Here is a 14,758-nt window from a genome sequence, read left to right on the forward strand (position 1 = left end):
TAAGATGGTACTACACTGCAAACTCAGGTGCCAACATATGGAATGTGGCCATGACTGACTGCAAATATAAGGTGGAGTGGTATCAACTAGCAGCAACAAGAGCAACTGTCAAGTGAACCAATGAATGCTGATACAACCTAAGGTCTTCACCGACTGCTATGGTACATTTCTACACCGTGGGAATAAACGATATGAAGTCGACCATGTGAGAAATAGTTTGATTACCGGTCATTGATGTATACCGTTAACAAATGCGAGACTACTAACCGATAACGATAATGAGTGTCAAGGTACCCAGTACAATCTAACAAGTGTGAATAGATGAGCTGGAGTCGAACACCTATAAGAATCTATAAATTAGTAGACAATGATGGTTTCCCACTGTCAATAGTGAAGGATCTGCCACTAATGACTGCAAACCCCAAGGTACTACCAAATGGACTCTAGATCTTTGCCCCAGAGCAATGAGTTGAAGTCAATGGGGAAAGATCTGCTAGAAGGAACGCATTAAGGCATCCTTCATCAATCTAGCGTGAGTGTAACCTGTAGGCCAATAATGTGGAAGGAATCAGACAAAAAAGATGTAGTAACCTGACCGAACTACGTTTCCGGTGTACACAAGATATGACTAGCGCACGAAAAAAACCCTATGAACCAACCAATAATGAAAGTTGACACAGAGGCAAGGTATCCACCGATAGGGTCAAATGGAAACCAAGGTACTACACGAATCCCAATGTGTGATAATCTAAGCTGATGTTGAACACAAGGAAAATCACTCAGTCAAAGACCCATGATACTGGTTGATGTTGAGCACAAGGTGACCTATCAATAATGACAATAGGGTCAGGGTGCAGCTCTAGGCCTGTCCTCAGAGCAAGATGTCGTCGTCGATAAGGACAGGACACGCCAGCAAGAAGTCAATGAAGACCTTCTCAAACCGACACAAGTAAAGGACCAATATAGCTGACATGATGATAGACATGATACTGACAACTAGGGATGGCCGACTGAAAAATGAGTCAAGAGACATCGTAGAGAGGCTGACTTAGGATAACTTCCCTTGAACAAAAGCATGACTCAATGTGACTATGTGGCAGCATATGATGACTTTGTATAAGTTCGTCATGCAGGAGGCATGAACGAACCCTCCATATGATTGGAAGAGATAACCCATCAGGGGAGAACTGACTCAATAACAAGGTTAAGGTGTACATAAGTTAACCTAAATCTCGCCCAAATAGAGGAGACTTTGCTTTGAGTGCTTTGTTCAAGGGCGACACGACTGAATCTAGATGCTAACAATAAGTGGAAATATTGTCTCGTTCCCGCTCTTTTTTGGAATATATTATTTTTTGTCTTTTTCTTTTAAGCTGGAAAAAGAATAAAAGAATGTTATATTATAGTGGAAAGAATGAGTGTCAGTGAAGTAGATGATCTAGTTCCTGGGATTGGAACATTCCTATGCTCAATGCAGGGAGGCGAAAATTGGTCAATCACACTCAAAGGTGTGTTCCTTCCACGGGTCAAGGTGTGTCAAGTTGTAGAAGTTAAAGGTGTGCAAGTTTGATTTTTCAGTCGTCATGGTCAAAAAGTTGGCTTAAACACGAGTCCAAGTGAAGCCAACTCAAGGCCAAAAGGTGAAAATGGTCAAAATGCAATGCAGTAGTACAACTCAACATAAAGGAGCCTCTAGGGTATAAGGCCAGAACGAAGCGAGGAAGCAAAGAGGAATGAGTCTTCATCACATAAGTCATGGCGGGACTACAGAGGAGTCCTGAGCTTAGGGACGAAAAATCTGCATGAGTGCCAAGTGACAACAAGGTACTAACTAGGGCACCCATGATAAGGTAGGCTCTACCACACAAATCGCGATATGTCTAAGCAATGAGAAGGTTCCACACCATAACTTGGTGGGGTCGATCTTAAGGCCAAATGTAAAAGGAAACTGATAAGTGCACAATCCAGGTAGAGAAACCTAACCTATATGTCAGTTTCGAGAACCAATACCTATCAGAACGAACCACCATAAAAATTTCCAAAGGAGAAATCTTCCAAGTTCTATATACGTAAAGAGGAACACTAGACAAGAATTTAATACATCTGACATATAAACTACATATAAAATCATGTGTTATAGAATACAAAACCTGAAAATGCATACCTTATATATACAATATGGTACAGGGAACCACGCAACCTTGCGGCTTATGCATAATGGTTCTTTTGAACAAACCACTTGCAGGGATCAAGCCAAGGACTCCTTTGGTAGTCAAAACTCACGGCTTCAAAGACTTCCTCCTATGAAGGAAAATCAAGTTCTAGAAAACCATGAGAACCACAAGGATCAAAAGAGGGAATTAAGGGGTCCCATGTCCCTATAGGAAGAATCTCTCGGTCAACTACCGGGACCAAGTCCCAAGAAGGAGAATAATAAGTCAAAGGATCCTCCCAGAAGCGTTTGAACATTGAGGATTCAATGCTACATAATTGACCCGTGGCGGGGTAGAGTCTACTTGAACACTTGGAACAAACCAAGGGGTATTCTGCAGTAAAGTCGAATTAGGGTGGTAATTATCATATGCAAGCTTATCAATAGTGACAATATTCCCGTTATGAGGAAAGCACATTACTCGAAAGAGTGAAGACACCATAGCATTCATAGCATAGACATAATCACACCCATGTAGCATATTAAAGTCTAAAGGGATATCAACCACCATCATATCGATTAAGACAGTCTTCCCACCTAAAGTGATAGGCAATTGAGGAAGAACACCCATATATTCACCAGGTCTTCTATCATAGGCTAACAACTGACTCTAAGCTGTTAACAACTTCGGGGAACCCAAAGCTTTCCAAGTCAAAGAGGATATAGTACTTGTAGAGGATCCTTCATCCACCATACATCGATAGACATTTGTGGAATTAACTCTGACCTTTATTTGGAAAGGTGCAGCAGAAGGAAGATGAGGCTCAACAAGACTATCCCAATCAAGGGAAACATTCCTAGAACTTGGAGGGGGAATATTCGAAGCAACCGGAATGCACCCTATACCAAAAGACTCTGTACTAGAGATCAAACAGACTCTTTTTTTAGGCACTTCACCCCCCAAAAGAGGAGTGTAAGCGGCCATCGATTGCACTGGCTCAAGCACATTATTAACTAATGGTTGATGGGATTGATGAGAAACCATATCAGATCTAGGAGAAGAAGTACTTTCAGACTTGGACCATATCCTTTGAACCTCTGGAATACTAGGGCATAAATGGGTAAGATGGTCTCCCTTTCATATCTTACAAGGGAACTTAGGTTTAAAACTTCTACGTCCAGGTTTCTTATCAACCTCCATTCTACCAACATGACTAGCAGTGGTTTGCGGAGAGTCCTGAACATGACTTACAGATGATCCTGACTCTTTGCTAGTATGACCTGTAGTGACTGGACTTGTGCCCCCAGCATGACTAGTAGTGGCTGAAGGCTCATCTCCAACATGACTAGCACAAGTTGAAGATGAAGTACTAGTATGACTTGCAGTGACTAGACTTCTGCCCCCAGCATGACTAGCAATGGCTGAAGGCTCATATCCAACATGACTAGCAGAGGTTGAAGATGAAGTGCTAGAATTATTCTTCTACTTTGACTTTCTCTTTCTCCTCTTTTTAGATTTCGTGTTACAAGAAGGAGGAGAAGAAGGAATACCAGTTTTCTCTTTCAAAGAAGGTGAACAATTAGCACCCATGTGATGCCCCTGAAATAAAGCATTCAGCTGAGAAGCTTCAAGAGCATTGGGAATATTCAGAGTGGACCACAACCAAATTGGTAGTCCAACATTCAATCCAGGAATATTCAAAGTGGCCATCAAGGGAATACCAATGTTTCCAAAGAAAGGAAAGGCATAAGGATCCCCTTTTGGGAGGGTACCTTGGTTGATTTCCACAAGAATATTGGCCATATCTAACTGATTCGCAAACCATTCCCTTACGGGAATGTAGAAATTACTTTTCAAGGAAGATAGATATGCAATCAAAACCTTTGACCTTGAGGAGGCAACTCCACAACTTCCAAAAGAACGACCAAATGCCCTTCAAGATTAGCAGAGTGGCAAGTCAGTCACTCAGGATTCAAATTCCAAAAGGTGACTAGACAAAAATACCTAAAGCCAATTATATACAAGGAGCAAAGAGCACTCAACTATAAAGTCCCTAAAAGATGTCAGCCAGTCAAAGAACTTCCAAGTATTTCTGCTTCGGGTGATTAGGACCGGACACCAAAATACAAGAAAGTAAAGTAAGGGGCCTTCCAAAGATAGTCTGGGATAATGACAACCTAGTCCTACCAGCGAAGGTAATAGAGGAAGTTACGCTAACCTCCTAACAACAGCCTCTGCCGGTGCAAGCCCCAAAGCTTCGCAAGGGTGCCCTCCAGTAGTACCGTTGAGAGTGATACAACTTTGACCTCAGGTGCCATGAGATTCCCCTCCACAACCACCTATGTAGATCCCTAGCAGTAGCAGCTAAGGTTACCAACTTGTATCAGAAACCAGGTGGAACAGTCTTGAGGTTAGATCCGACAAGTAGGAGAGGGGGTATCTCTCTTCCTTATCTTAAAAAACCCTCGTGCTTAACTCCCAGATCCAGAGCTTTCCTGGTCTCCCTAACGCTATTAGATTTTCACTCACTATTCAAACTCCTAGGTTTGACAGTTTAAAATGGCCTTGGAGAGTTATCTCTCCACTCACCTAATCCAAGGCCCTAAAATATCCTAAAACTTGTTGGTGTGTCTAACTTGACAATTATAAGAAGTTCTAGTATATTTTAATTAGCGCTTGTTTTTAAATGGGTTGTTCTTTAAGTCAAGGGATAAACAGAAGTGAAACTAGTGGTGTTTTGATGCAAAAGAAATTAATTAAAACCAAACCATATGCAAATGCACTTGTTTTCGTTTTTTAATGAAAGAAATTTCTACTGGGTTCAGAGGAACTTCAAAGAAAGAAACATATTTTTCTTTTCTTTTCTTTTACTCACGCTCCACACTCACAAAATTTAACAAAACTATGGATGCCTAAAAAGATGCACAAATTTATCCTAATGCAACAAGTACATGTTGATGCAAAACTCAAAACTACTCTTAAATGAAGAAATGAAAGTTACTTGTTTATCAATTTTTAATTTGCCACTTAAAATGTTTAGATAGAATATAAGTTGTTGATGCTCATTTCATCCAAACACTAAAATCAAGTTTCAAGACAAAGAAAAATGCACTTTCACTCATAAAAAAGAAATTAAATCAAAACCAAGCTCAAGAAAGCAAGACCAAGTTTCAAGAAGTTTTCTTCAAAAGGAAAATGAAAACGTCTTTTCAAAAGTGCTCTAAACAAGACTGAAACTTTATGATCAAAGAATAGGAAATGAAACACTTTGCGAGTTTACAACACAAAGTGAGAACCCAACAAAATGTGTTTCAAAATGCTCTTAACAATAAAAAAACAACAACAAGAGCTTGGCAACAAAGACCAAAAGATCAAAAAGACAATTTTCAAGAAAGTGTCAATTAACAACTTTCGAAAAACAAGAAAAGTAGATGGTCACAAAAATGTAGTTTTGACAAGCAAACACAACGGGTCATCAAGACAAGATTTGACACAAAGATTGAGATCAATCTTTCTGCCCTGAAGGATCAGAGCAGCCAAGATTCCTGGCAAGAAATCTTGCGTACTTAAAAATAAATGATGATGCTTGCAAAAGAACAAAAACAAGACCAACACTTCTCACAATTAGAGAGAATTTGAAATTAGATACTTGCTATAAAACTAAAAACTGACACAGAAAAGTAACTATTCAGGATTGAACCAGACCAGCAGACAGACCTTCAGAAACAAAAAGATTTGAAAAATCTTGAAAATTACAAGATATACGCGATTGTATTGATGTACAGCTGTGTGTATACATGACTGAACCTAAGGAAACCTGTGTATACGTGGTTTTACTTAAGGAAACATGTGTATATATGCTTTTGTAAACAATAAAAACAGTGTATATAAAAGATTTCAAGAAAAAACAAGAAATAGTTTGTTAAGGGATAAATTCCCCTAGGGTCTTGGGTTGATACCCTAGCAGATCAGAGGTTGTCTATACAGAGAAACACACATTCCATACAACCATAATACTAATATAAACAAACTATACGATAAGGGGCGAACCTGGGTGTCCTTCGTTTGAGAAGATCCTACCAGGGTCCAAACCCTCTTGGAGTTCCTTTTGCTCCTTCAACCTGCAAAACCATCAATTCAAGAAAGTACAGTAGTATATGGACTAAACATCATAAAGAAACCATCTTCATAGTATGCTGAAAGGTAGTTAGTTATGCAATTAAACAACCATTCACATATGAATCATAACATGGATATCATAAACATGAAGAAGATTTATATCAGGAACAAAGACAAGTGTTTCTTTTATTATAGACAAATAAAGTACAGAAAGGAATAATTTCACCTGATTCATCCTTTCGCAAGCTCCAAGTAGAACCATCCTTCGGATTCGTCCAGTCTCAAGCCTTTAACAAGCTCCTTCCATGACTTACTCCATGATATCTCAAGTAGTAGATAGACATCATCACACAAGGAAACAAGGGTTTCCTATAAATGGGGGAAGTGCAGGAGGCACTAGGATCTTTAGACCTGGTCAAGGAAATCTCAGCATAGTAACCTTTCTCCCTCTTCTCTCCTCCCTTGGGCCTTCCCATTGAAGGCTTTTTATACTTCTCCCAAAGTAGTTTTTTAGTTGGGAATTCGTTGGGAACAGTTGGGCCACGGGCACTAATAGGTAATCAGCAGGTAAAACTCACGATCTCTGCCGAAATTAAGGAGTTTTAATTTTTTTTTAAGTGTTTTAAGACATATACGCAAGTTGGGTATACACATACCTATGCTCAGGGAAATGTCGTGTATAGGGAATAAAACATTGTTTTTTAAATTTTGGACTAGGTCTAGAAGGAGGGGTTGCCCTAGGCCATGAGTACAATATCACAAACATCAAGAGTGAGGTTTGGAGCTATAACACTCCTCTATTTCTTGTACTTGAATAGGTTATTCATGTTTTCTTTTCTCTCTAATGCCAGATAACTGTCATCTTATCTCTGCATTGATAAATTATATTTTCAAGTTTCATCTACTTTATGTAGCTAGCCATTCATATTTGTTTATGTATGCATCTACCGATACAATCAGTATTCTCCATATATCCATTGAATCTATAAACTATTGAGCATTAGTGGTCTAAAGCCTTGTCAAGCTGAGGGTTTTCATGCATGTCTGGAGTGAAAATAGAGTTGAAACAATCATCTGACTTGATCCAAACCATCATCCATTCCAATAGTTCCGAGAACGGTATTGAAGATTTATATGTTACCAGGAATCTCCGAGCTACAACCTAGGAGAGCTTCCTAGAGTGCTAAAAGGTCCTAAGTGGTTTTGATCCATGGTATTGAGAAAGGCCTAAAACTATATAAGGAGGCGAAGATCATTAGGCCAAGGTGTGCAAGCATTGAATATCTGATGAAGTGTGAGATCTAATATGCAGGTTATCGGCTTATGGTGCTTTGCTTGATCTGAACCAATGATGAAACTTAGCAGTTGATGAGTGATAAGATCTAATGATGGATCAAGATCTTAGGTCTTGAAATGAATTATCATTATTTGGTTTGATCATGTATAGTCTAGATCTGAATACTGACACATGTGTTGTTCTGTAAATGTTATTATCTGGGTATAACTAAAGTCTGGAATAGCCGCAAATTTATGAATTAATATTTGTAGATGCATACACTGGTTGGCTTTGGTAAAAGTGCGTATACACACTAGTTTAGCTCATCAAAGTAGCATATACATTATGAAATATGATAATTGAATTTGCAATTGGATTTGGTGTTGTTGTATAAATTATGGGTTCTGCTCTGTACTCTGGTAACTGTGTTTTGATGATAGTATACTAAATGTTCAGATTGATTGAATGTGATTTGCTTCAATGATGAGGGGCCTTCAGTGATTCATTTGTGGGTGATTCAGAGATTGATGATTGAGTTTCAATGATTGGTTGTATTGCAGTGGTGATTGATTTTGAGCTTCAATGTTGTTGATGGGTCCAGTATGAAAAATTATGAAACATGGTCCTTGGAGGAAGAGAGAAGGTCGTGGCCTTTTGTAGGTCGGTGACTACATACTGGTAAACATATCATCCAGTATAAGAGCCAGGGGGTTGGAGCTCCCCTCCAGTAACAGCTAGAAAATGAGTGAAGGTTTGAGCATTTAGTAGGCTGGTGCCTATGTACTAGTAAATGGATCGACTAGTACAAGAGCTAGGGGGTTGTAGCTGCCTTCCAGTAGAAGCTGTAGAATGAAAGAAGGTTGTAGCCTTCTGCAGGTGGGTGCCTGCATACTGTTATGAATATGTACCAGTAAAATATTGTAAACAGGTTTTTCTTATATTAAAACAAGATAGTAGCAGGTGGTTTTTATCCTGCATTAGGTTTCCACCTTAAATCTCGGTGTTCATGTGTGTTTACTATGTGTGATGGTTTGTTCTAATATTACTGCACATGGTTACTTTTTATATGGTTAATGAATTACTAATTAAATATCAACATATGATGAATTAACTAAATCACAAGTTTGCAGGATATATGATGGTTTCCTTAAAAACAATTGTGCGTACACATGGGTTACCTTCATTGAAGTAGCGTATATAGATTTGAGTAAAAAATGAAAAATGTTATTGGCTTGAATAATACTGATTCACCCCCCCTCTGAGTATTATTTCCAACAAACTATGCAATCCAAACATAGGTCCTTCTTTGATTGCATGCATGATATTTACAACTCAATAAATCATACAACTGATAGTACATTGTCCCTGCAATCTAGTCTCAGCTGAGTCTTTCTCTGAACTAACATGCATTGTTTCACCAACTAACTCTTAGTCCTCTATTAGTTCCACAAATTGCTAGAACTAATTTAACTAACTATAACTTAGTAAACTGAGTTATCTAATTACAACTCAATATAAACTCATCTTGGACCCCTAAAATTTAGGGAGAACATATCCATGACTACATAAATACTTCCAACTCGAAATTACTAATATAACTAAGGTAATTAAACTTAATTATTATTTAAAAGTTTCTATGGGAATAGAATTAGAGTTTAATTCACAGTTTAATTCAAGGACAAATTAAACTGGAATTTATTGTTGCCATTTCTCAACACTCCCTCTCAACAAGAAAGTGATTACTTGCTACCCCAATCCTATCTCTGTGAAACTCACATTTACATCTTGAAAATGCCTTTGTCAAAATGTCAGCATCTTTCTCCTCCATGGGAATGTAATCTAACAACGTGATCCACCTCAATACACAATATCTAAGATGATGATATGAGATATCAATGTGCTTGGACCTGTCATGAAAAACTCGATTTTCAGAGATTTTGATACAACTCTAATTATCACAGTAAATCATTGTTGGATCCATATACTAACCAAACAGACCAACCAGGATTGGCCTCATCTAGATGGCCTCACATGATTCTTGACTTACAGCCATGTATTCTGCCTTAGACGAATTTAGTGCGATCGATCTATGTTTCTTGTTGTACCAAGAAATTGTCCCTGACCCTATACTGAAGATCCCTCCAGATGTGCTCTCCTTGTCAAATGGAATCCTACCCAATCTACATCAGTGAAGCCTTGAAGCTTCCCTTCCTCTGTCCATTTGTACCACAATCTGTACTGAGTATTTCTCCTGAGGTATCTCAATACATGCTTTGACACCTTTTAATATAGCCTAGTAGGCCTAACCATTGCTTGAATCAATTGGTTAGCTGCATGGCATAAATTTGGTTGTATTTTCACCAAGTACATGAGTGAACCCACAAGCTGTCTGTAAACAATAGCTTCTAATACCTCTCCCGATGTAGCAACCTCCTTCCTCCAGTTACCAACTATAGAAGTCTCCATAGGATTGCAGCTCTCCATGTGGATCCTCCCAAGTATCTTGTTGGAATTCTTTCCTTGAGACACAAACATATTCCCATCACCCTACCATACTTCCATGCCCAAAAAGTAATGCATGAGCCCCAAGTTTGTAATCTCAAACTCTCTTGTAAGGTCCTCCTTGAAATATTTGATCATCTGATCCTCACCTGTCAGTATAAGATCATAAAAATAAAGTATAATGATCAACAATTTACCTTCCACCACTATGTGGTACAGGCTCGCATCCACTTCAATCTTCATGAAGACTAACCTGCTGAAGTAGCTATCTATCCTAGTGTACCAAGCTTGAGGTGCTTACTTCAGCCCATACAACGCTCTCTTGAGTCGGCACACATGTGACTCATGGTCGAATGTTTCAAAACCTTCAGGCTGCTCTATGTTCATCTCTTCCTCAATCGTGCCATTAAGGAAGATTTCTTTACATCCATTTAATGTATCTTTCAACCCATTTGCACTGATAGTGCTAATATAGATCTGATCGACAAGCACCGTGAAACAAGAGGAAAGGTCTCATCATAGTCAATCCCCTCTACCTATTAAAAGCCACTGGACAAAAATCTAGCCTTAAGTTTTCCCACACTACCATCTGCAACTTGCTTTACCTTGTAAATTCAACGGGAGCTCACCACAAACTTATCCTCTGGTCTCGGAACCACATCCCAAACACTGTTACAAACTATGGAGTCATACTCCTCCACCATGGCATCAACCCAAACCGATTGTTGCACTTCTTCCTCAAAGGAATTTTTGTCTATGTTACACAATATTTTGTTACACTTCTTGCACTTCCTTGTGTCATGCCCAGAAGTTCCCAAAACTTGACAACTATGCAGTGTACCCATCTTGTTATGCAGTCTGAATCTTCCCTGAAGAATCGTTGAAAAGTTTCCTTACGCCTTCTCGGATAAAATGGGTTGAAAACCCTAATTTCTAGGTTAGCACGACTATGACACTTCTTACTCGTGCTGGTGGCAGGTTGCACCATATTAGCCTCATGCTATCAGTGTAGATTTGGCTTGGATACTCGTGATGATCCCTAGAAGGAAATTTTTCACAAAGAGGAAAAGAAGCTTTGTGATCTAGAGTCTTCCAGAACGATGATCTTGATGTTATTCGTTGTAGATGTGGTCGAATTCTCCCAATATTCCCTTTGATCTTATCTCTGTGAGCTCCCTCCTTGAGATGAGGACCTTGACCTATCTTTGGTGAGATCTTAACTCCCTCTCCCTGCCTATATATTCATCCTCTTCCATTCCCAAATGGTTAGTCTCTAATTATTTGCACCACTTATGCTAAGATAGTGCCTACATGCTATTCACGTTGGCTTGGTGACCTTGAGCTTGGACTTGGACATTCACTTAAGGAGAGCTTATAACATCAAGGCCTAGGTTTTATTCTTCGTCTTTTATTTATTAATATATACAATTGTTGGTTCACTTTCCATAAATTCTAGTTTCAATGCTTCATTTATCTTAATTCTCCTTCATCTGTTAAGTGGATTACATTTGATTATGCTTATTTCACTTATATGATTTATTGTGTCTTTGGCCTCTTGTGCAAGCATTCAAATGACGTAAGTAGTAAGGACTGAGCCTGAGGAGCCAGTGATCAAGATATTCAACAAAGGAGTGCATCAGATTAAGGTAGGTCTCCTTCCTCTTCTCTTATTTCAATTGTAATTTAGGAAGTTGCCTTCTAGATTGTCTCGTTTGTTGTGAGACCCACTAATTGGGCTATAGGGATTGTATTTGTCCACAGAGAGGATTTACCTAGAGAAAAAAATGGCGACTCCATTGGGAAATCTATAAATTTTCCATCCATTCCTTCAATCTAATCCTATGATAAGTTTGACCAACCATTGATTTTGGGGCTTATGTGCATCATTGTAGGTTTATGCAGTCATTGGTGTTTGCTCTAGAGTCTTGAATCTGGTCTGATTTTTGAAATTTTTGGTTTTTCCTTATTTTTCTCGCCCAACGCATTTTCTGGTCTTATAGAAGCACTGCCAACACTGATTTTTAATTAAAATTTGTACTAATATGCCTTTCATCGCTACTTTTCCCTTTATAGGTGTGTTGATCCTATTAGCCTCCTGCTGCAGCAGGTTAATCATCTTTCATGATCGACATTTTTACATGCCAAACATGTCGTTCTGTGCATGCTACAATGCTCCATATTTGCTACAGATGGCCAAAGAACTGTCCATGAAAGCGTGCTAGTCTAAATGCCACTGCTGTGTTCCAATTTTTGGTAAGCAATTCATTTTTAGTTTGAGGCAGTTTTTTCAGTTGGAGGATTTCAAGCGAGGCATGTCTAACTTCCCCTTCTTCCCCTTTTCCCAAATCTCTCACTAACTTCCCCTAAAGATGTCAAGATCTGCTTGATACCTCTTAGTTTCATCATTCTCCATATCATTTGCCTGGGTGAATATCTGCTTCACTCAAGGAATGTACACACTTCTTCTATCAGCCATTTTCCCCCATTGATAGCCTAAGACATCATTCTTAGCGCTTTTTCTCATCATTGTCATATTAACTATTAACTTAACTATGTAGCCCCCTATTTATTTCCCCTTCCCCTACTAAAACTATGGATATTACTCCCCTATATACTTATCCCCTCCCCTTGGTTGAAAGATAACCATATACATCCTTGGGAATTGCTAAGTTTATCTGAAACTTAGCAAGAACCCTCATTGCCCCTCTCAAACACATCACATGCCTCCTTGATTCCTTTGGAATCCTTCCAAGGCATGAAAATTCCCAAAAAAACCATGCAAAAATCATTAAAAACCTTCAAAAAATGAGAAAATCCTTCCTTTTGGGCCATCGGACCCCTTCCGATGGCTCAAAAACCATTCATAAGCATAAAGGCCACCCCTCCGAATTCATTTTTATTTGCATTGTAATAAAATGCATGCTCTAAAGAGAAAAGGCTCTTTTTGGTCCCCCTCTGATGCGATATCACTATTGGGAGGGGGCAGTGGCATATTATTAACATATATGGCAGCTCTACGAAGGCAGGTGCCCTCCCTCCGACGCGATATCGCTGTCGGAGGTCGGGCGATCCCATACATATGCGTTGTTTGCATTGCGAAAGGCTCTGAAATGACGGACCCGACATAACAATAAAGCAAAGCTCAATGGTGTATCGGGTCTGCAAGCCCATTTTTTATAAAACCTCCGATATGAATCGCCGACAGGCCGAACCCGATTTAAATAAAGAAGCGGCCTATAAACAGTTCGGGTCCGTGGCATTTATCGTGTCGGGGTTCCGACGGTTGTACCGCTCCAAATGGCTGGAGCTGAAATAAATTGAAGCACAGTTTTGAAAGCATTTCGGGTCTGTAAGGTCCCCAGGCACAGCGAAAAGGAGTTCTCCGATATTCCGGAGCCGATAATTTATAAAGGGCAATTTTGAAAGGGATTTCGGGTCTGTTGGACCCGTTTCAAATGTAAATCTGACAATATGATGGGTTCCGATGGTTCGGACCCGATCTCCATATAAAGCGCAGCACATATATGTTTCGGGTCTGTAAGGGCCCCTTGTTCAGCGAAGTGGAAAGGCTCCAAATGGCCGGAGGAGAATTAACAATAAAGTAGATCTTAATGGTGTGTCAGGTCCGATGACCCATTTTCATTCAAATCCACCGATAAGAGTTCGCCGATGGGCTGGACTCGATATAAATGAAAAGGGAGCCTATAATGCATTTCGGGTCCGTGGGGTTCATCGCTCATCGGAGGCATTATGGTTTGGGATCTGCCGATCCGCCAATCGCTGATTTAGCGCCAGTCGTTGGATTTGCCTTCTCGCGATCCAACGGCCATGATTTAATAGAATGCACTGTGTTGCGGCAGTGCCAATTTTCAATGAAAATTCATGTTTTTTAAGCATTCGTGCGTTATAAGGAAAGGGGCATTTGTTAAAGTTTTGTTTATACAGCGCTCCTGCCCGCCACAACTGCAAAGGAGCGATGCTTTCCTTGGCTATTTTGAAATCGCTTCATGCCCATAATACATCCAAACGCATGGTTTTGCCTCAGCAATCTATTAGCATGCATTTCTCCTCCGTTTCGCAGCATTTTTTGAAGATCTAAATTTTTTATTGGCCAAGCGCCGATAGCATCCCAAAGGCCACGGAAGCATTTGCAGCAGTTATTCTTGCATTAAATTGGCAGATAAAGGGGCGATTAGATAGTTAAAGAGTATCCGAGAGAGAAAGTGGCCTGATTCAGTGTCAAAGTGTATCAGAGGAAGTGGCAAAGAGTATCAGATCAAAATATCAGCAGCCCGAAGCAGCAGAACATTAAAGAGGCCCCCATCAAAGTCAATAAAGCAGCTCAGAGCCATCAAAGCCCACCAGATCACAGTTATGAGCATTAAAGCTACTCTACAGCAGCAGAACCACCTAGAGGGGAAATTCAAGTGTTTAAAGCCCAGATTTTGCAGAGACAGTGTACAAAGACACATATGAGCAGACCTGCAAGTCCCAAGGCACAATTATTGCAGAAGTGCCAGCGCATTGCTCAAAAGACCTATAATTTATTCATTCTTATGGTTGCAGTCCCTGCGCAGCTGGTAGATAGGCATTCTTTCATTTATTTGCAATAAATGTTAGGTTAGAAGCATTCATTTCTCTAGATCTGATATCAGATCTGCTGTTGTAGATATTTTGTAGATATTTTCTCTATTTATACCACCCTCTG

The sequence above is a fragment of the Pinus tabuliformis genome, chromosome 8 (assembly GCF_031772625.1).
Source record: "Pinus tabuliformis cultivar Carrire ecotype Pingquan chromosome 8, CPIR1, whole genome shotgun sequence".
Taxonomy (NCBI): Eukaryota; Viridiplantae; Streptophyta; class Pinopsida; order Pinales; family Pinaceae; genus Pinus; species Pinus tabuliformis.